The sequence below is a fragment of the Ictidomys tridecemlineatus genome, unplaced genomic scaffold (genome assembly GCF_052094955.1).
Source record: "Ictidomys tridecemlineatus isolate mIctTri1 unplaced genomic scaffold, mIctTri1.hap1 Scaffold_749, whole genome shotgun sequence".
In the NCBI taxonomy this organism is placed as follows: domain Eukaryota; kingdom Metazoa; phylum Chordata; class Mammalia; order Rodentia; family Sciuridae; genus Ictidomys; species Ictidomys tridecemlineatus.
In genome coordinates, this window is record NW_027525451.1 from 166,814 (window position 1) to 191,340 (window position 24,527).

General features: G+C 34.5%; 1 pseudogene; it reads left to right on the plus strand.

Moving 5' to 3' along the window:
• Positions 1 to 2,671: 2,671 nt before the first annotated feature.
• Positions 2,672 to 23,569, plus strand: LOC144374556 (protein Spindly-like; annotated as a pseudogene).
• The last annotated feature ends 958 nt before the right edge of the window (positions 23,570 to 24,527 follow it).

Genomic DNA, 24,527 nt, shown 5'->3' on the forward strand with positions numbered 1-24,527 from the left:
TGGCTTAACATGGGCTCATGAAGAGCATTAAATGAGATGATGTATTTGAAGCACTTCTTTTAGCAGGTGGTAAATCCCCAACAAATATAAGTTATTGTTAATAAAGCAACAGTTAGCTGGCTAGCTTCACTGTATATAGGTTTTGAAAAGGTCTTGCATTTTAAAGTAGTCTGCACTGGTTAGTTTATGGTATCTATTTTACCCTATTATAAAACCCTATATCTCCTACCTACTGATTCTCAGTTAAGAACTTTGTTTTCTAATTCAGTGATAAGTGAGGCATTTAAAAGGTCACACTAGGGTTGGGGATGTAGCTCAGTGGTATAGCACTTGCCTAGCATGGGCCAGGCAGGCCCTGGGTTCAATCCCCAATACCCTGCTACCAAAACATAAATGAACAAAAAACCAACTAGGTTTACTTCAATATACTCCCTACTATATCTCCCTAGTTAATCAGTATCTATATTGTATGCTTTGTTTTCATTTTAGAGAAGATATCCATGCTACATTCTCAGTACATTAGACCTCATCCTCTAGTCAAGGACATCACTCTGGCAGTTCTCCAGTATCTCCTATGTCATCTTCTGTCATGAATTTATCCTAGGGTATACACACATATTGTTTTGTATCTTTAAAATAGTAAGTAAATTTGTCTCTACTTCCATTCCAGCTACTATCCTATTTGCTTTTTGAAGCAAAACTGTATTTTCTGTCACTTTTTCATCTCCTACCATTCTCTATCATACTCATTTCAAGTAGGCTTTTACCCCATCTTCCCACCAAAATTCTCTTGGGGTCACCAGTGACCTCCATAAATTCAAAAACCAGTGGCCAATTTGACTTAGCAACAGCGTTTGATATGAGCTCTCCTACCTCCTTAATACACTTTGTTTATTGGCTTCTAAGACAGAACATGCTCTTGATTTCCTCCTTACCTCACTGTTAACTCCTGAATATACTTTACATCTTTTTCCTCACCTTCTAGTAGGGTTCAGTCCTTCATCCTCTTCTCTTTGTTATGTTCATCCTCTGTTGATACTCAATCTGAAGGACTTGTGCTGATAACTTCCAAATTTATATCTATAGCCTATACCCCTTTCCTACATATATATTCATTCAGCTGCCTGCTTGACATCTTTCATGCAAAACTTGAAATCCTGGTCCCCCTGGCCCCCCCAAAACTTTACATCAATATCTAAAATGAGGGCAACTCCATTCTGCTAGTTGCTCAGGGCAGAGCCTTGAAGGTATTTTTACTTTTTAAAGGCATTTTTTATTTTGCTATATTCCATATATAAGAAAATCATGTTGGCTTTACCTTTAAAATATAGGTAGAATCTGGGCATTTCTCACCTACTATGCCACCATCTAGCATGAGGCATTATCTCAGATGGTCTCTCTGCTTCCAATTTTGTTTCATCCTAACTATTTAACACAGCAGTGAAATGATTCTCTTAAATTTTACCAAATTGTCTACTTCAGACTTTGAAGTGACTTCCCATTTTACACACGCTAGAAGCCAAACTCTTTATAATGGACTGATCTGCCGGCTCCTTTATTATCTGTGACCTAAATTCTAGCTCATATCTTGGACTCTTTTTCCATATTAGGGTTTCCCATCTGCCTGGAACATTTCTTCCACACAATGATGCATACCTATTTCCCATCTTTTGCCTCCTATTTACACCACCTATCTCTTTTGAGCTTTTTTTTCCCTTCCAATTCTATTTTCTAATGTATTTAATTATTATGCTGTTACTTATTATTTTCCCCTCTTGGAATGTAAGTTTAATGAATGAGTAACTTTGCCAGTTTTGCGCCATAATGATCTGAAGTGCCCAGAATGAAGCCTAGCTAATGGGGCATTCAGTAAATGTTTGTTAAATGCATGATTCTATAAAATTAAGACATAGGGAATCATCTGATGCTCTATGAAAGCAAAGTCCAGTTTCAGTTTGGCTTAAAGGGACTAGGGCCAAAGAGGAAGGGACAATAAATGAGGTTAAGTTAAAGTACAGTTATCCTATGTATAAACTTGTAAGGCTTAGCCTGGAAATTGCTCTGAACATAGTTTCTATTTTACATACTCTGTTAAGAGTAATTAGAAAAATACTGTGAATCTGTTTTCAATGAAACAAATACATTCAGCAAAGTAGTACTACTATAAAAAATAAGACAGGATATTCTTTACTTTATCTTATGAGTCTGATTTAAAACTGTCTTTTTATACTCTTAAGTAGCAGTCATGCATGCATACCATAAAGTTTCTTGGTTTCTGTCATTGCTCTCTTTTTACTTTGATTATTTTGACAGTAACACAATTATGAGACTAATTCTACCTTAGTAATTATGGACATTTAACGTATAACAATTGAACAATTGAATAGTTTCCTAATGTTGAGTTTCTTAGGAGCACAATTGAGTGTATTTTTTTTTCTGTTCTTTTTGGTTTGGTCTCAACTCAAGTAAAAAAATTATCAGAACAATTTTTATTCTTAGAAAAAGAATGCAAATTTGACTCCTTACAAGTCAGGAATAAAATCTCAATATTATGTTTTTATATGATAGTAGCACTGGGGATACATGGTTCCTTTATTATTGGTTTTATTGTAGGGGGCTTTTTTGTTTAAGCTCAAAAAATTGTATTTCTTCTATTTATAATAGTCTTAAAACAGGAAAAGAACATGGAGGCAGATATTGCAGATCTTCGAAGCAAGCTCAAAGAGGTTGAAAAAGAGCGACTAAAAGCTGCACAGTATGGTTTACAACTATTGGAGAGCCAAAGTGAATTGCAAAATCAATTAGATAAATGTCGTAATGAAATGATGACCATGACTGAGGTAAGACTATGGATTCCTCTGTTTGTGAGGGTGTGCTTAGCTATTGAAGGTTTATTTTGTCTAGCAGTAATTATTTTATTTTCTGAAGATCTAATTTCCTATCTATGCCATTTTCATTAAAGGTGAATAAGTTAATGAATTCCTGATATTCTTTCCAAAGCAGTGTCTTCCGAGTTTCAATTATGTTTACTCTTTCAATTTACCTACCATATTTATCACTAAGTTTTGTTTGTCCACACTCTTCATAGGTGACCTCACTTATTTTGGAGCTTTGAATATCATTTAAATGCCCCCATAGTAGTTTAGCGACCTAAACTGTTTAATTAACAATTAATTAAGAGTTCAAGGGAGGAGCAATAGTCCTCCCTTGAACTCTTAATTAATGTATTCAATTGCCCACTTAAGAGTATCTCAAACTTGATATAAACAAACAGAATATTTAATTCCCTGTCTACTAATCAAACATTCTCTGTCTTTAGTTTATTTATTTAGTAAATTGAATGACATTCAGTTGCTTGACCCAAAGATCTAGAAATCTCACATTTAGTCCACAAATTCTTAGGGACATGATTTATAAAACATCTATCTAGGCCACTGTCTTCTTTCTCCCAGCCTTCTAACCAGATTGTCTGCTCCATCATTGCCATTTAGATCATTCTTTCTCAATGTAGAATCATTCTTTCTCATGGAAAAGCACAGAGATCATGTCATTTCCTTTCTCAATCTGCATAAGGCTTTCAATTGTATTTACAAAAGACAGTCTGAGGGTTTATACATCCCTATGTGATTTGACTTCTGCTGGACTTTTGCAAACATAGGAAACTGATTTTCCTTGTTCAGGCTATCCTAGTCTTGCCTTATGGGTTTATATGAGCTCCTTCCTCCTGCTTAGTTGTTCCTCACCCACTCTTCATAGATTGAATCCTCAATCTTCAGATTTCAGTTAAATGTCATAGAGTCCAGCCCTAACTAAAGTCGGCATCACTCACTCTTTTGTGGGGGGAGTTCAGGGTGTATAATTACCAGGGATTGCACTCAGGGGCACTTAAGCCACATCCCTAACCCTGTTTTGTATTTTATTTAGAGACAGGGTCTCACTGAGTTGCTTGGCACCTTGCCTTTGCTGAGGCTGGCTTTGAACTTGTGATTCTCCTGCCTCCCTCCTGAGCCGCCAGGATTACAGGTGTGCACCACTTCACCTGATAGCATCACTCACTCTTAATTCTTTGCAGTACTAATTATCTCCAGGATTGCAAGGTCCTTAAGAATTTTGTCTTGTTCACTGCTATATTCTCTAGTGCTTTGCACAAAAATATTTATTGAAAAAATGAATAAATCAGTTTAATTTAGTAAATCCTCAGTGGTATAAACTAAAATTGAAAATTATAAATATAGCAGGTAAAAGTTACTAATGACAGCTCTTGTTTTTCCATATGGTACTGTTCTTGACCACGAGCTCAATACCTAATTATAAAGCAAAGCAAAGAATTAAAAATCTAATAGTAGAAAATAAAACCATGTTATATATAATTATTTGGAGAAATAACTTATCAAAAGTGGAAGTGCTTTTGGAGAAATAATGTTACTTGTTTTAGGTCTTTTTTCTAGTTTCATTTTATCTTATACTTTAAAGCTTCATGAAGGAGTTTGAACTAATACTTCTCTGTCAATGCCTTCTATGGGGTAGTGAAGCAATTACCATATCTCTATCATGAACTTTACCATACAGTAGGCCCCCTCCTTATTTCTAGTTTCACTTTTCTTAGTGTGGATTACCTCTGGACAACTGTAGTCTAAAAATATTACATAGAAAGTGCCATAAGTAAATAATAAATTTTAAATTGCATGCCATTCTGAATAGTGTGAGGAAATCTGGTGCCATCCTACTTTATCCCACCTGCTCCACCTCACTTCCTCTCCTCACCTAGGCATAGTACAATGAGATATTTTGAGAGAGATCATATTCACATACTTTTATTACAGCATATTATTATAATTGTTATTAGTTATGTTACCAATCTCTAACTTGCCTAATTTAAAATTATAACTCATCAAGATATGTGTGTACATATGTATATATGGAGTTTGGTTCAACTTGTGGTTTCAGCTATCCACCCAGGGTCTTGGAACATCCCCTGCATATAAAATGCAAATGATATCTGATCGTGTGTGGAGCTCAGACACCTGAATGATCTGACTAGTTAAACAGTTATTCACTTTATGATGTTCTCTGCATCAGAACGTAGTATGTAAGCATGTGTCCTAATACTTTAAAAACCAATATAGACATTACTTTTTTCAGGAAGTGTATTCTGAGCTAGCACTTACCAGTTACTGTGACTTAATGTAATTGCTGAATTGTGTGTTTATTGTTCCTTTAGACATTGATCCTCCTTGAAGTCAGGCATCATTTTTTATATTTACCTGAGTTTCTCTGTTACCTGGCATATTTGCTGGGTTATTAGTAAGTATGTGTGGAATAGATGGAAGGTTGAATGCTTAAGACTTTGTTTCTGGTCTTTTGTTACCAAAAGTCCCTTTACTTTTTCGTGTTCTCTCTCAGATGGACTCCAGATTTGAAGATTGTGCTATCAAACTGTACGAAATAATAAGTAGCTTATTTTCCTAATCGTCAAACAAATGCCTAGTTTTGGGTCAGCATGAGATAAGACATGCTGCTGTGACAGTTGATAATGTAGCCAAAACCAGGGACATTTTAACATAGCCTGATGGTACTCATCATACAAAGTTTTATTCAGATTTTGGAATCCAGAGAATGCCTCCCCAGTTACGTTTTGCATTGCGGGTTACTAGGGCATCAGAGCCCCAGATTGGAAAGTGGTTACCTTGCATCTTTTCTAGAGTTGATGCCTGTACTAACTTCAGCCTGAGTGTTTTTGACATTACTGTACTTTCAGAATATACCTTAGGGATTCACTAAAACTGATGAGCTACAAAGTTATTCCAGATTTAACATGTGGTTGTACCTCAGAAAGCAGCAAGTGTATAAAACAGAAATAAGCCAGTTGAAGGTTAGAACTGATTATATGTAATAGTTTTAAGTGATTTTTTTATGTAATTGAATTGTAATTGCATCTATTTTCAGAATTATCAACAAGAAAAATATACTCTTCAGAGAGAAGTTGAGCTCAAGAGTCGCATGTTAGAAAGTTTGAGCTGTGAATGTGAAGCTATTAAGCAACAACAAAAAATGCAGCTAGAACAATTAGAAGAGCAGCTAAGCAGAAGCCATGGACAGGAAGTGAATGAACTAAAAAACAAGGTTTGAATATATGTATGTTTTCAGAGCAAAAATACCCCATGTTGATGCAACCATCTGTTAATGTAAGGTGATAAAGATTTTTCTCAAGTATCACTGTGAAAATAGCATAGATCAGTTTTCTGTCATTTTAATGTTGAGAGTAGAAACACTGAGAAACAAAAACTTATAAAATGACTTATAAAAGTGAGAATTGTATCAATATAGCCTTCTAATTACATATAATTTTCCAATTTTGATAACAGCAATTTTTTTATGATCCATTTATTTAGTAACTACTGAGGCATCCTTGGTCATAGTCAAGCAGTCTCCTTTCAGAAAGAGTTGTCCCTTAGCCTTTACTGCAGCTAGTGGTGTGCTTTGTAATTCTGTAGAACAAATCAGTAGTTCCTTATAAATTACTATATATTAGTATTGATACCTTATAATTTATTTTTTGAGGAAAAATATGATCCAGTTCTCAAAATATATTTTTAAGGGAAATCCTATTGTTAATTCCATATTACTGATGAGAAAACCAATGTTTAGGTAGATCAAGCAAATTGGACAAGGTGAGAGCTAGAAATTGTCAGTTGTGAATTGAAGCAAGTTTTCCTCACACCAAATTCTGTGTCACTGAGTCTCTACATAATCTGATGACACATTACATACTAGCTCCACTTCATACATAAACACGAAATAGACAACAGCTGTTCATGAATGCCCATTCCTTTCTAGCACCCCCACCCATCCAGCCTTCAGATTGCTACTTAAGAATCCAGAACTTCACCATGGCTCCTCTTCGTGTGGAATCCAGACTTTTACAAACCCTTTCTTTCAAAACTCGCTTGACTTTTTATTGTCTTCTCAGAAGTCTCTTTCAATTTTTAGATTTTTTTATGTAATATCTTCTAAGATTTTTTTCCATGTCTGTGTACAAGCTATACTGCTGCCTTAATTCTTTATTGATTTAGCTCTAAGTGTTTTTCTATTTTTAGTAATAAAATCACATATTTGAGTTGGTTTATTTTTTCCTAATAGACAGTAAAACAAACAAATAATGCTTTTGTGAAATACATAGTCATCCTGCACATTACTGACAAATAGTCTAGCTTGTCTGGAACTAATCTGGTTTTAGACAGTAACGACTGGTAATGATGCATTTTCATTTCTCCTGGTGGGTTTTTTTTTGTTGTTTTTTTTATTTTTCATGTAGCTTTCATTACATAAACAAATGTAGCAGTATAGGGGATATTTTTTCAGGGCCTGAAGTAAGGACCAACTGTAGAGATGGCTTAGGTGGTAGAGCAAAGAGTATATCAATACAAAATTTTCAGTCTTACTGATGTTTTTAAATCACTTTTGCCAAAAGTTTGGCTTTTTTTTTCCCCCAGTACCTTTCTCTTCTCATGTTGAATTTATCAGCCTGTTGTGGGGATTTGGCCAACAGAATCTTGATGTAGGCTACTGTGGCTCTAGTCCCCACCATCCCCTCTCCCCTAGACTGTTGTGGTAGCCTTCCAATCAGGCGTCTGCTTCTGCATGGCTGGTCACAGCATCGTTTACACAGCTACACAGTGCTTCTGGTAGCTTTAATGCATCCAAACCACTTGGATGGCTAGAATGGACTGTTTATAAAACAAGGTGGGTCACTTTTGGAGTGTCCTTGAAAGCTCTACTAGTTTCTTGTACAAGTTTAGATCATTCGGTGATATTTTACAGAAAGAAAATACCTTTTGATTTATAAAATTGTGATTTTTTTTTTTACTTTAGATAGAAAAACTGAAAGGAGAGTTAGATGAAGCTAGGCTTAGTGAAAAGCAGCTAAAGCACAAAGTAGACCACCAGAAGGAACTCCTGTCTCATAAATCGGAGGAAATACGGATGATGTCTGAGCGAGTCCACGAAAGCATGTCTTCAGAGATGCTGGCTCTTCAGGTCGAGCTGACTGAAATGGAAAGTGTGAAGGTAATTTTTATGGCATGTGTTTTCTTAAATTTTTAAATTTTTCTTTTGCATACATTTTATGTGTTTTTATAATAATTCTAATGAGCTAGTGTGAGGCAAGAAATGTTTTTTTGACCTACTTTTATCTAACTATCCAAAAAATGTTTTATGTAGTTTAGGTGAATTACTTTATTTAAAAAAATAGTATTAGGTGACCTGATTAAATAAGGCAGACAGTACCTTTAGATTAATGAAAGCTCTGAAAGGACATAGACATTTTCTGATCCTAGTTTGTGTCATAATATAAAATGATAGTACAGTGGAAGTTGAAATTTATGTGAACATAGATTTTTCATTTCAGACTATGAGTCATTAAAAATTAAAGCCCTGAATTCACAGTCAGAAAGAGCAGTCTCTAGAGCCTTTTGTTTGGTTCCCTGTTGAAAAATTAAGTAATTTTTAAAATTTTAATAGGTATCTGACAACTTTGACAGGTTTTTGTAGTTTTAATTTGAATGTGAACCACTACAGATAAGTTAGCTGAGCAACTGCTAAATGAAAGCATTTTCAAGAGAATTTTGTCTTTCAATTTCTGTTGAATAGAATGCTCTCAAGGAAGAAGTGAATGAACTACAGTACAGACAGGAACAACTAGAACGTCTTAGTACTAACTTAATGCGCCAGGTAGACCGACTTAAAGAAGAAAAAGAAGAGCGGGAGAAAGAAGCAGTTTTATACTATAATGCCTTAGAGGTATTATGATTACAGTAGTATTGTTTCCAGTTTTTAAATTGTTTTCATGCTAATTTAATCTCTGCTAGCTAAATTATTTTCTTTTGAATTTAGAAAGCTCGTGTAGCAAATCAAGATCTGCAGGTGCAATTGGGCCAGGCCCTCTAGCAAGCCTTGGATCCCAATAGTAAGGGCAACTCTTTGTTTGCAGAGGTACTTACAAGTATTCTAATAATTGAATTGGGTAAACTATTATTTCATTTAGTACAAGAACAATTAAACATATCAATGTTTTCCAGGTAGAAGATCGAAGGACGGCAATGGAACGCCAGCTTATCGGTATGAAAGTCAAGTATCAGTCACTAAAGAAGCAAAATGCATTTAATAGAGAACAGATGCAAAGAATGAAGGTGTGGAATTACCGCTCTTAAATGTTTGTTAAAACTACTTCATATTAGCATTACATAGATAAATATATCACAAAATCCATCTTTTCCTTCAAGGGGTATACTTTTATATTTTTTTCTAGAACTGAATGATTTTTTAAAAAATTAGAAATTCCAGGTAGATCATAAGATACTTTTATGTTTTCAAAAAGTTAATCTTGGAAAAACATTAATGTGTTTAACAACTACTAATTGTTTATTTTAATGATCATTCACTAACCTTGCCAGGGAGGTTTAAATCTTTATAGAATAGGGAAAAGGAATTTAAAAGTGTTTGTTTCTTACTTATTCTGAGTCTTTCTGGGTTCCCGCATCAAATGAGACTAGCTTTTGCCATTTCTCACTTCTCATGAAGGCTTATTTTAGATGGAAATTTGAACTATTTAGGGTTCTCTTTTCTTGCAGCTCCTCAAAGCATGTAATTAACCCCTTTAATTTTAAGGGTTTTGTTGGTTGTTGCTGCACACAAATAAGAAGTAACAGAAAACCTTATGGCAATTAGAAAGATCCCAAGATTATAGCAGTCCTTAGAATTCCAATGTATGGTCTGTTCTGCCTGATGTTCCTAAGGTGGTGTTTGGAAGAAAGTTTAGATTTTTTTTTTCAAGATGTCAGTATTACCAGAGAACTGAGAAAGGTCACTGATTGAACTTGAAATTAGATGGACTGGATTGAAGCATAGTTGTCATTTGCTAGTTGTGTTACCTGGGACATATATTCTGAGAGCATCTAAAAGGCATACCTCATTTACAAAGTAGAGGTGATAGAACTTGCCTCTCAGAACTGTCTTGAGGTTAAAGTGTAGAAAAATACTCATGGTACTTCCCATTCTTATCATTGTGAATATCATGTTTGTGACTGAGCTGCTTAACAATTTCCCCTACTTAAGTAAAGCTAATGGAGAATTTTGAGAAATCGCTTTAACAGGAGTTAGTATAGGTGGTGAATAGCAGGCCACATTTATCCAGGCTTACTTACCAGTTAAATGACACCCTCTGGACCACAGTCATGCTGTTCAATTTTGTATCACAAACTAGGTAAAACTATATTAAAGACTTCAGATATCATTAAAAAGTAGAAGTACTCCAAAGTTATGTCTACAACAAAACTAATTGATGTATATTTTCCAATTATTAGACTAGAAATAACTAATTAGTTTTTAAAACAAGTTCTAAATAGTATTAGTACAAAATACAAATTGTTCCAGAAATATGCTTATCAGAATATCTCAATTTTGTTGTGGTGGGGGGATTCTAGTTACAGATTGCTACATTGCTACAGATGAAAGGATCTCAAACTGAATTTGAGCAGCAGGAACGGTTGTTTTCCATGTTAGAGCAGAAGAGCGGTGAAATAAAACATCTTTTAGGTGAAATTAGAAATCTGGAGAACTTTAAGGTATGTATAATATCTTGAAAAGATGTGGCTGGATTTTTATTTGAATATCTTAAATTTTCAGTTTAAATAGGTTTCTCATCGTATAATTGACTTTCAGTTTCAGTACATATTGACCCAATCTTTAAATTATTTTTTTCTTGTCTCTGCTTTTCAGTATTATTGACCATGCTTCTTTTACTAAAGCAAAGACAAACCAATCTATTCTATTTTTGTTGTTATTATCTGGTTATTGTTTGTAAGTACCTATATCTTTAGTGTACAACTCAGTGAGTTTTAACATATATATGTTTATATACGCACACACACACACACACATTTATATCTGTATATGTATATTCTTACAATTACTATCAGATTACATAAAATATTCCTAGCACTCCAGAAAAGCCCCATTGAAATGAAGTGCTCCCACCTCCTAACTTTGTGTCAACATTATGTGAACATTCTGTTGAACTTCATATAAATTGAATCATGTAATATATATACCCTTGTTTCTGTCTTCTGCTCAGTGTTATGTCAGTGAGATTTCTTGCCTGAATGTCATCAGTAATTATTTTTTAGTGCTATCTGTTCCATTAATTTTAGAGCTTTGTCAATTCAACATTGTATATCCACTGGAATTTATGGATGTCTTTAATAAATTCTAATAAATTTATTTTATTTTTCACTTCTAGGAAAGTGAAAGTACTCCTACATGCCTTTGACTCAGAGCTCCCTATTTCTTATTTGTATGCTTGATTTATAACTTTTTCTGTTTTTATATGTTTTTTCTTAAATTTTGAGACTGAGTTCCAAACTAGACGTCCTTTTACCCCTAAGCACCATGATGTTATTGGAGATATAAGCAAATGGTCAAAATTACAAATTAACATTGATATGCATTGAACCATGCTATTAACCAAGCTACTTTTTACATTTTGCCAGTTATCATTGATACCCTGTTATGGTTTAGATATGAGATGTCCTTCAAAAGCTATTGTGTTAGTGCAAGAATTTTTAGAAGAGAAATGTTTGGATTATGAGAGCTTTAACCTGATCTGTGGATTGATCCACTTAAATGGATTAACTGAGTAGTAACTTTAGGCAGGTAGAGTGTGACTAGAGGAGTTAAGTTACTGGAAGAGTGACTGGAATTTTGTCCCTGGTGAGCAGAGAGCTCTCTCTCTCTGCTTCCTGATTACCATTTTCTAAGCTACTTTCCTCCCCCACACCCTTTCACTATGATATTCTACCTCACCTTGGGCCCAGAGCAATAGAGTTGGCCATCTGTGGATTGAGACCTGAAACCATGAACCCCAAGTAAACTTCTCCTTACATTGTTCTTGTTAGATCTTTTGGTCACCGAGACAAAAAAAAAAAAAAAAAAAAAAAAAAGCTGATGAAAACATACCCTAAGCAAATTTTAAAAGAAAAAAAAAATCTAGTGTTTTCAATTCTAGGGCCTAATCCAAGGTTGCATGTTTTACCATGAAGTCTCTTCAGTCTTCCTTAATCTGGAACAGTTTCTCTTTCTTTATTTTGACATTTTTGAAGAAAAATTTGTTTATATGACTTTATCTCTGTTTCTTCTAAAAACTATTAAAAATATGATAATTTTAGCTAAATTTGCAGTGTGTCACTTGGCAGGTATATGTAGTCTATCCCTGGGGCTTTGTGCTATACTTTGAAAATTGTGACCTTAAATTAGGAGGATTTTAAAAAGTGCAATCTCTGAAATTCTTTGCAAGTTTCTAAACATCTGCTTTTTTTTTCCAGTAAAGAAAATATTCAAAGAGTGAATCAGAATATTTAAAGCGTGGATACCAAAAATAACCTCAAGAATCTCCTCTCTTTTTTCGTATTTTTCCATTGTATAGCTTTGTCATACCAGAATTCAACCCCAAAAGCATTTGCTTCTCTCATTCTAAAAGCCAGGAGAGTGAAATCCTAAGACAGGTATAGTTGGGACTCAGAGATATGAGTGCGAGTTAGATCTGGATTCAGAATCTAGCTCTTGATTTACTTGCCGGTAGTACCTTGAGCCACTTTTCTTACCTGAGGAAGGACTGGTGGTTCTTGTACCTACTGCACTCAGGTAAGTGGGTGGATCTTTGAAGAGTATTTGTCAAAGGATGAGAGATTAACATGTGGCTGCTGCCACTGTTAATAAGCATACAGTAACCTAATTTGTTATGTAAGTAATAAGAATTTTTGCTTTCTTTAGAATTTATATGAAAGTATGGATTTAAAACCTTCAGGCAACTCTGGTGCTCTGGAAGATAACACCTATTATACAGATTTACTTCAGCTAAAGCTTGAGAACTTAAAGTAGGTGTCTGGGTTGGCAGATGGAAGATAAAGACTTTTTATTTATTTTAATAGATGGTATTCAAATAATAACAAATTTTTAAGTTCAAATTGCCAAAAGAAATTTCCATAGAAAAGAAAGTCAATAACATGTCTTTGTGTAATACATGAGTTTTATGCAAGATTTAATAATTACTAATTACTGAAGAATACTTTCAGTAAATAATTTGTGTTTAGCTTTTTAGATTGGTAAGTAAAAAGGACTTTCATGTAGAAAATATTCTTATAATCCAAATTTCTCAAGAATAAGTATCTCATAACTTAAAGGGAATTTATGCATGAATCACCTTGGAATAATGTATGAATTTTGGCAGCAGGGGATGCTATTGTTAAACTTTAATTATTTGTTGTTTCTTTGTTACTAGAAATCCCAAAGAAATATATTTTTAACCAAGTGTTCAAATATAAAATTAAAGATTCATCCCACTAAGTTATTCACAAAATTATATATTAACATTCCTTGGTTCTTCTTTTCTGTTACTGTGGCAAAGAAAATGAAAGCAGCAAAAGTGAATTGTCCATACAGCAGAGGAAAGCATTGTTTGAGAGCCAGCGGGCCCTGGATATCGAGCGAAAACTTTTTGCAAATGAAAGATGCCTTCAGCTTGCAGAAAGTGAAAATATGAAACTGAGAGCTAAGCTAGATGAATTAAAGCTGAAGTATGAACCTGAAGGTATGCAAGTTTCGTATGTTTTTGTCTTTTAAGTCCTAAGTAGCACTGAGAAAGTGTATCAACATTTTTTTCAAACTATAGCTTTTAGCAAATCTCATTACAAACCAATTTTGTGGTTATCAATCTGTAGTTAATAAGGGAAATTTACAGCTGAAAAATTCAAAGGGAACTAGATATGCATGAATGTGATATGTGGCTTTTTTGGATGTCTAGGCTTCATCATACTGTCACTTGAGGCTTATCCACTTATCGTAGCATATTGTCATATTGTCATACCGAAAAGTTAAATAAGCAGCTAATGTTGGAAGTTATGCTAATTCAGATTATTTATAGAAGATCTAAACACAGTTTAGGTTTAAGTGCTTGTGATTATTCTTCCGCCAATAAAAGTCTAGGAGGCATTGCAGGATTCAGACTCCTTTTGTGTTTGTCTGCCAGTATCCCATTGAGCAGAGTTGATTTATGTGGCCTTGCTGTCACAGCAAGGCAAGATTGAGAAAATTCAATCTTGATTCTCAGGGGCCATGTTCCAACTAAATATTGGGAATTCTATATTTTTATTGACATATAATAATTGGACATTTATTATGTTTCTATTTATATATACATTGTGTAATGATTAAATGAAGGTAATTAGCATGTGATCACCTTAAATATTCATTCTTCATTGAGAACACTCAACTTCTACAAAATCAACCTGGTTTGGATTCCACAGATGAATAGGAACGTGTAGTGTTTCCCTTTTTGTGCCTGACTTATTTCATTTAACACAAGAGCCTTAGGTCATTCAAGTTGTCACAAATGACAGGATTTCATACTTTTTTTTATGAATGCATAGTATTCTATTATACATATCACATTTTCTTTTTCCATTTATGGGAGTTCAGATATCTGGAAAAACACACACACACACAAACACCTAGTATTGGGATTGCTGGGTCACATGTTAATTCTATTTTTAATTTTTGAGAAACTTCCATACTATTTTCCATAATGACTACTAATTTATAGACCCACTCACAGTATATGAGAGTTCTCCTTTCTCCATATCCTCACCAGAATTTCTTTTTTTTTTCTTTTGGATAATAGTTATTCTAACTTGGGTGAAATAGTTTCTCATTGTGGTTTTAATTTGCATTTTTCCTGATGTTTAGTGATTTAGTGGTGTTGAGAATTTTTTCGTAAACCTCTGTATTCTTTAGAAAAATGTCTGTTCAGGTCTTTTGCCCATATTTAAAATCAGATTATATGAAGGGTTTTTGCTATTGAGTTCTTTTAGTTCCTTATAGATACTACATAGTAATGCTTTGTCAGCTGTATAATTTGCAAGCAGTTTCTTCTATTCTGTAGTTTTTCTTCACTTTGTTGATTGTTTTCCTTGCTATAGAAACTTTTAGTTTGATATTATCCGGTTTGCTTATTTTTGCTTTTGTTTCTCTTGCTTTTGAGGGATTGTCTAAAAAACATTTGCCCAGACCGAGGTCATGTAGCATTTCCCTATGTTTTCTTCAAGTAATTTTATAGTTTTTAGTTGATTTTTGTATATGAGAAGAGAGAAGTCTGGCACAAAAAGACAAACACTACACGATCCTATTCATCTGTGAAATTTAAAAAAGGTTGATTTTGTAGAAGTTGAGAATGTTCTCAATGAAGAAATAATGAATATTCATGGTTCTACATGTGGAGATCCAGTTTTCTCAGCACCATTTATTAAAGGACTGTCCTTTCCTCAGTATGTGTTCTGAGCTCCATTGCTCTCTTCACTGTTTTTGTGCCCGTACCATGCTATTTTGGTCAGTTTAGCACTGTAGTATATTTTGAAGTCAGGTACTAGGATTGTTCCAGTTTTGTTCTTTCTGCTCTTTGACTATTTGAAATTTTATTGTTTAAGACAGGTTAGGATTATTTTTTTCTTATTCTGTAAAGAAAATTATGGAATTTTGATGAGGATTGCATTGAATTTATAGATTGCTTTGGGTAGAATGAATATTTTAACAATATTAATTCTTATAGTTCATGAATATGAGATATCTTGCCATGTTTTTCTGTCTTTTCAATTTTCACCAGTGTTTTATGGTTTTCACTGTAGAGCTCATTCATCTCCTTGATTAAATTTTTTCCTAGGTATTTTATTTCACTTTTTTAAAAAAACCATAGCTTTTATAAATGGGATTACTTTCCTTATTTCTTTTTCAGATAATTTGCTATTTTTGAATGGAAACACTACTGACTTTTATATATTGGCTTTAGTATCTTATATCCTTACTGTATTTATTAGTTCTAATAGTTTTTAAGTAGAGTATTCAGAATTTTGTGTAAAAGATTGTATTATCTGAAAACAGGGACGGTTTCCTTTACAATTCGGCTGCCTATTATTTCTTCCTTTTATCTAATTTCTCTGGCTAGGACTTCAAGTTCTGTGTTGAGTCATAACAGTGAATGCTGGTGGCATCCTTGTCTTGTTCCAGATCCTAAAGGAAACACTTTGATTTTGACCCTGTTGAGTATGATATCTGTGGGTTTATCATCTATGGCCTTTAATATACTGAGATGTGTTCCTTCTATGCCTAATTTATTTAGAGTTTTTATCAAAAAAGGATGTTAAGTTTTATCAATTTTTTTTCTATTGAAATGGTCCTATGGTGTTTGCCCTTTTGTCTGATATGTGATATATCAGATTGTTGATTTGTGTTTTAAGCCATTCTTTGATCCTAGGGTGAATTCCATTTGATCGTGGTATTTAATTATTTTGATATGCTGTTGCCTTCTGCTCTCCAGAATTTTTTTTTTCAGGTTTTCCAATTTGTTTGTATTTACTAGTTCTTAAAATTTTTTTTGTTTCTGTGAGGTCAGTTAAGGTTTCCTTTTTCACCTCTGATTTTTTAAAATTTATTTGAGTTTTTTTTTTTTTTTTTTGGTCTGGCTAAAGATTTATTCATTTTGTTTATCTTTTCAAAAACCAATTATTCATTTATCTTTTATTTTCTTTTTTTCCTCTATTTTGATTATTTGTGCTCTGATCCTTACCATTTCTTCCGTCTACTAATTTTGGTCTTATTTTTTTTTCTTATTTTTTTCTAGTTTATTGAGATGAGACATTGAGATCTTCCTTCTTTTTTTAAAAAAAAAATTAAATTGTTTTTGAACCTTTATTTTGTTTATATGCAGGGCTGAGGATTGAACCCAGTGCATCTTATGTGCTAGGCAAGCACTCCACCACTAAGCTGTTCTCTTCCTTCTTTTTTTGAACTAGGAGTTTATTGCTATAAACTTCCTTCTTAGAATTGCTTTTGCTGAAAGCATAAAGTTTTGGCATATTTGGTATATTTTCATTTTTACTTGTGAAAAGAAATATTTAAATTTATCTTTTAATTTCCTCATTGACTTATTGGTTGCTTCTAGGTATGTTTAATTTTTACATCTTTGTATAGTTTCTGATGTTCTCTTTTGTGGCCTGACATGATACCCTTGAGAACATTTCATGTGCAGTTGAGAAGAATGTGCTGCAGCTGGTGCATGGAAAGGTCTGTAACTTCTGCTGGCTCCATTTGGTCTAGAGTACAGTTTAAATCTTATGTTTCTCTGCTGGTTTTCTGGCTAGATGTTCTTCCATTGCTAGAAGTGGGCTGTTAAAGTACCTTATCACCGCAAAAAAATTGCTGCCTATCGATCTACATTTAATAATGCTTGCTTTATGTATTTAGACATATTTACAATTGTTGTATACTCTTTTTTTGTTCTGTAATGGCCTTGTCTCCTTAGTTTTTGACTTGAAGCATATTTTATTTAAGTATAACCACTCCTACTCTCTTTTGGTTTCCATTTGAATAGAATATCTTTTTCCATTTGTTCACTCTCTATCTATTCCTTACAAGTGAGTGTCTTGTAGGCAGCAGAGTCAGATTTGGGTACTGTCATGTAATTACTTGTTTTCTGGTTGTTTTGTACATCTTTGTTCTTATCTTCCTGTCTTCCTTTGTTAAGTGATTTTTTTTTCCTATCAGCATGTTTTGATCCCATGGTTTTTATTTTCAGTGTATCTATTTAAGGTTTTTGTTCTGTGATTACCATGAGGCTTTCACAGAACATCTTATAATTACAACAGGTTATTTTGAGCTGCAACAACTTAATTTCAAAAGCAAAAAAGAAAAAAAGCCTTCTACTCTTCAACTCCATTTCTCTCCCATATTTTGAGTTTTTGATGTTAAAATTTACATCTTTTTATATTACATATCCCTTAGCAGATTACTGTATTTGTATTAGTTTTGTCCTTTAGGCTTCTTACTAAGGATATAAATGGTTTACATCCCCTAGTTCCTGTGTTATTTTGGATGTATCTGAGTGCTCACTTTTACCTGTGGGTATTTATACCTTCAGATGTTTTCATATTAGACATTCTCATCTTTTTTTTCTCTTTGCATTTGAAGAACTCCCTTCAGCCTTTCTTGTAAGATAGTCTGTTGCCATAGTGCATTCAGGTTTTGTCTGGGAAGGTCTGTCTTCCCTTTATTTCTGAAGAAGCTTTGGTGGGTACATTATTCTTGGTTGGCAGATGCTTTTCCTTCAGCAGTTTGGATATCATCTCATTCCCTTATGTCCTTTGGGTTTTTGCTGAGAAGTCCACCAGTCATATTAGAATTCCCTTCTGTGTCACTTTCTTCTTTCTTTCCTCTTGCTTTCTTTCATAGTCCTCTTTGTCTTTGACCTTTGAGAGTTATTTGGGTTGAATCTGATTGGCAACCTTTGATTATCCTGTAATTGGGTGTTTGTATCTTAGATTTGGAAAGTTTTCTGTTATATTTTTGGATAAACTTAATTCTAACCTTTTGTCATTCTCTAGATCCTCTTGGACACCAATGACATAGATTTGCTGTTTTAATGGTGTCCCAGAGATCTCATGAATTTTCTTCATTCCTTCTCATTCTTTTTTCTCCTCTGTTTTCAAATAGCCTGTTATCAAGCTCACCAATTCTTTCCTCTTCTTGATCAGTTCTGCTATTAATGCCCACCAGTGGCTTTTTTATTTCATTTATTTATCAGCTCCAGAATTTGATTTTTTAAAATTATTTCAATCTGTTAAATGTCTCCTTATAAATTTTTCTTAATTGGTCCTCTGTTTTCATGAAGTTTCTTGAGTTTTTTTTAAACCAGATATTTTAAATTCTTTGTCTGCCAAATCATGCATATGAATGTCTTTTGGGTTTATCTTTGGCAATATGTTTTGTCCATTTGATAAGGACATCTTTCCTTGGCTCTTCTTAGTCCTTGTAACATATATCTTTGTCTCTGCATTGATGAATTAGGTATCTCTTCCTTTTTTTTTCCCAATCTGGACTTGTTTGTGACTATTCTACTCCAGTAGGCTTGTTTAGACATTTTTAGCAGACTGCCTATGGTATTCCATTTCAGCATTAGAGGGCACCCTGAGCTCAGGTTAGATGCAGGTTTTTTGACAACTCTGCTGCTGGTGCAGTTTCCAACCTGGATGGACCCATGGGAGATTCATGGAGTACACTCAAGGCATGTGGGAGAGCCAGTCAGGTTCTTGAGTCCAGAGGATCTATGAACCTTGCCTCCAGCAGTAAACATTTCTAAACATTCTGTCTGCTAGCATGTCTCCTCTGGCAGGGATGGAGGGCCAGTGCCAAGTTCTGTGTGCTAGTTCGAGCCCTACTTCTCCTTCCTTCTAGCTGGTCTCAGGAGCATCCCATGGAGTATTCTCAGTGCTTGCTGTGAGCCCATGCAGTGAGACTCCCACAGAGGGACTCTGGTGGTGAGGAAGTCAAATATCTATTTTTCTTGCTTACTTTTTTCAGTGTATACACTGAGTTCTGGGGGCTTTCTGCAGGTGGTACCATGAAAGCTTGGGGACAAAATGTTGCAGTAACAGGGAACCTTTCCCCTTGTGGGCTTCACAGTCTAACTTACCTTTTCTAGTTTTCTTAGTTCTTGTGAATGTATTTTTGTGGCATATAGTTATTTAGCTTGGTCGTTCTGTAGGGGATTTATCACTGGAGATTTCTACCCGACCTCTTCTCTTACAGTTCTAGCCTTTAAGGAAAAATGTTTGGACAGTTATTAGAGCAAGTCACATCACCGAGAAAAAATAGCCCAATACACCCTCTGCCTCTTGTATACTACAAAAAAGGAACTTTACTATGTATAAATTTTAAAATAAAAGGGCAAATGTAAAGAAGTCCATGAATGTGATGGTCCTAACTCCCTTCCCTCCCCAAAAGGTATTGTCAACATGTTTTAGGTTAAGGATTCTCAACGGGTTTCTGCCCCCGCCCTGTTGACAGGTTGAACTCTGTTCATTGTGGTCAATAGTGGGGAAAATGTAAACAATGAGAAGTTTTTTATATTGTTTTAAAAGACTTCTCTTTCTTTTGTCCTTTTTCTCTTCCCTGATCCTAGTAAGCTCCTGTGAGTAAAAATTACCCATTAGGAATTCCAGGGGTAGTGTGCTGAACTGAACACAGCAAAGGGACAGGAGGATGGTTAGTAAATCCAGATGATCTGGGTTTCAGAGGAGCAGCAAGGGATATCCAATATTTAGAGTTTGACCTGTTCTTTTCATTTAATCCTTGTAACAGACAAAGCAAAGTAAGTATTTTTAATCCGCATTTTGCAGATTTAGAAACCTTAAAATGTAGGATGATTAAATACTTTCCTAAGGTCATCCAGCGCTAAGTGCCAGACTTGACCCTAAACTCCTTGACTGTTTGCCACTGCATCTTTATCTCCATGGCACCAAGGTCACCCTTAGGAACCATCTCCCCTTAGAATTTTTTATCTAAATACCAGAAGAGAACATTTTATTCATTCCTAGAATTCCTGTATTGAGTTCCCAAGGAAAAATTTATGCTCAAAATAATCTATAAAAGCTTTTATTAATGCAGTCTATGAAAAAGAAGGAAAAAGAAATAGATTTCAGTGAGGTGATGAATGGATTTTGAAAGAATAGAAAAAAGGAAAAGACTTTATGTATAACTGCTCTCCCTTGGTCTGTCTTTTGTTTATTGACTGGATTTTTCTAATGGTTTTCATTCTCAGAGAAAATCGAAGTTCCTATACTCAAAAAGAGGTGGGAGGTGCTACCTCTGGATGTGACCCCTGCTGAAGACGAATGTGCCAGTGGTGCTGCCGGGGAAGGAACTTCTAGATTCCCACCTCACAAGGAGACACAGTCCTTTCCTAACCCTTCAGAAGATGACTTGCAGTTAGAAAAGTCAGTATCTGCAAACACTCCCACTGCCCCTCTCTCTCCTCACAAAAATCTGCCCGTGGATGTGCAGCAGCCAAAGAAGGAGAAGAAATGTGTGAAGCTTGCTCAAGCCTTAAGTGAAAGAAGTGAGAACACGCCCAGCTCTCTCAGGTCAGTGTCCTCTTTTCAAGTCAGCCAGCAGCCCTCCCTTTCTCTCCCTTCTCGCTGCATGAGCTATGCTCTTTGTCTCTTTATCTGTCTTCTCAATATTGCATGCAGTCTAATCCCCCAGTTTCATCTGCCTGCCTTCAACTTCTCTAAAACTTTGAGAAAGACAAAAATGATTGCAAGGGGAAAGGACTCCTGAAGAAGGGAGTCATTAGAAAGCCACACATCTCTCTTGTTGGTTTGAATAAATGTGCTATTACTTTTCTCCTGGTAAAGGAGTAGCCATGAAGGAACAATCAGCTTACCTTCTCAAAGGTTTTACAGTAGTCTGAAGACAGTTTAGTTAAGAAAATGTAGGTGAAGTTTTCTATGGCTTTTGATGATGTTTATACCAGTCCTTCAGACATTACTTTTAATTATTTTGACATTTTTAAATATCCAAGGTAGTTTGTTTCCATTTTTTCTAAAACATCAAAGCCTCCAATTTCTGCATAATTGAATTTGTGACTTAAAAGAGAAAGTGTCAGATATGTGTATCTGAAGGACCAGTTGAAGGGCCTTGTCCTTTAAAAGGAATAGAAGTGAGAAGGTAAGAGCAAGTGAACAGAGGGAAGAGGATGTAACTGGCTGCAGCTGGAGTACTGGGCATGCACAGCAGGATCTGGGTAGGATAAACAGAAGTGAGTGAGGGAAATGGAGGGGAAATCAAGATGAAGGTTGTGTAATGCAATGGCAGGTATATTAAAAATAAATACTTTTAGACATGTAAAATTCAAACTTGTTTCTGTGAAAGTAGCCAGCTTGGGTTGTCTCCAATGAAGTGAGGTTTTTAAGGTGCTACTAGGGCTACTTTGTTCTTAGAAAGAAGGGAACAGAGTCAGGCATTTTCTGTGTACATTTGATCGAAAAAGTAAAACAGTCCATCGTATGTAAAAGAACTTCCTTGTATGTTTTATCTGATTTTTCTTTAAATTTTCAGTGCTTCTAAATGTACTCAACAATGATAAAACTCAAGCTGCTATTGTTATTGTAAGGAAAACTAATTAATTATTTCCTTCCTTGAGTTTTTTTATAATGTTGTAAGTCACATAAAATAAGAGCTTGATATTCTTGAGGAAATGACAAATGGATGCTACCTGACAGTACCCATAGTGCTAACTGTTCTGAGGCGAGTTCTGCAGGCCGTGCATGTGTGTGTGTTGCTCACTGTGGGAGTGTGCATATGGCCAGTGCGGGTTTGCGTGGCTCACGGTGTGGGTGTGTGTGTGGCCTGTATGGTCTTCCAGAGGTGCATTTCCAGAACCGATCAGTGCATATCTTGCCAGCTATGTTGCCTTCATTTCTTCTTCTGCCATTTGTGCTTGAAAAAAATATTGCTTCAATGTATCTAATTAAATTGTTTGACTCAAATTGCATATTGGAAACTATTTGCCTTGCTAGTTAAACAAAAACAAATAAAATACCACAAAACACTTTATTTTTATTTATTTATTTATTTTTGCATGTGTGTGAGTCCATCTGCTCACTGCAGACATTTCCAACCTTGTGTCTTGCATGCTTAACTTAGATACACAATCTGAAGATGATTTTATAACAAGTGGCTTTTATTTGAAACTTCACTGTTGCATGCTTTATAAATTTAATTGATGCGCTTCTTTAAAGTGTTCGCAGGCCTATTTTATTATCTCCCCACTGTTTATATTTTTCTTTAACTATTCTCCTAGTTGAAACTCAGTTTGAGTGTGTTTTCATTGTCTGAGACAGACATCTGTGCAGCCAGGATCCCATGATGTTTTCATCTTGTGCATGGGCCTTTTGTGTGTCATGTTATCTTTAAAATACTGCTCCAGCATTTCAATTTTTGTGTTATGTGTACTTATCATGATAGATATCTCATCAGATTTAATTCTTTAATCTAGGCCTTAACAGGCCTTTTTTATCAACCTTAACATATTTACTAGACATTTAAAAATCAAGTCTATTGATAAGAATAATTTCTTTCAAGAGTCATTTAGTATTTTAATGGTACTGGAGTCGACTAATTTTTTTCTTATTAAAAAAAAATAGCACCATTCCTCCTTAGAGACTCAATATATTACGGGTTTGTTTCTCTATTTTTTTCCTTAACTACATTTGAATTCAGAGTGGATGCTTTAATGCCTGTAGGTTAGCCACTGAGTCAATGCTTCAAACAGATGTTAATGAAAGGAAAGAACCTGCAAGCAAATTGGAAAAAGAACCTTGTAAGAAATCACACCCTATTGTATACGTGTTCTCCAAATCCACTCCGGAGACCCAGTGTCCTCAGCAGTAAGGACTTCTCTCTGATCAGAGGGAGGTACTACTTGCCCTGAGGTTACTAAGGAGTTTAGTTAAGAGCCAGAGTGGTACCAGAGTTCCAAATACTCATGTCTCCTCATTGTATCAAGAGCCGGCATTTCCATGCTTCTCAACCAGGCTTTCAATTTTGATTGTGATCCTAAGGAGAGTTTCTTAAGTGATGACCCTTCATGGATCTTCTGTGATTCACACTGAATAAACTGTTAACGGAAGGAAGACTAAACTTAAATCTACATGCAGTGTAGTGTCTGGATTTTTTTCAAGTGAAGAGAATATTTTAACCTACCTTCAGAGCCATATATTCAGAGAATGAACTAATATACTATTATATTTTCGTATGTAATCTTTTTATGAACTTAATTTTTCGTTGTATTGTAAAAATAGGAAATTTGATTTGAAAATATATATTGTTATAGATTTTGTCAGTGTTTAAAGCACCTATATGTATCTTTATTTATGTTCACTTTATGACTGAAGCATATGAGACAAATAATTTTAAAATATGAAATAAAATTGCAACAATTTCTCCTCTTTGTGTTTTCTTATTCTGTGTGGATAACAGGATATTATCAAAAAAGAATAAAGGTGTGGTCAAAAAAAGAAACTTCAGGGATTCTCAATTCCTTGATACCTATGATCTTACATATAAATATATGTATTTTATATATAACTTTATATTTTGTGAATATATACCTATATGTTAAAAAAAGATTTAATGCTAAACTTTCTAAATGAATATAGATTGGTTCATAGCAATTTCATGTATATTTTCTATAGGTGGGTGAATTAGGGTTCTTCCATGTTCATATACCTACATATTTTCACATTCATTTATATTCACAAGCATTTCTGAATCCAATGTGCTGAATTAGAAATGTTTCATTTAGTAAATTAAGTCTGAATAGAAATCTAGGAGCAACACACAAAGAGTTTGGGAAATGTTTTTTACAAAGAGACTTGCACAAATATTTAAAGAAATTAAGCAGCCAATTGAAGGTTGAAGAACTGGGTCAACAAGGTAATCTCATACATTGAGGCTCTGCCTTAATCCCTAGAAACTGAGGCAATTCTGTTGATCTTGAATCTTCTAGGAATATATTGAAAAATCACTGCTGTAGATGATGGGAAACAAATAATGGATATAAGCAAAATAGTGTCCTCACTCAATTT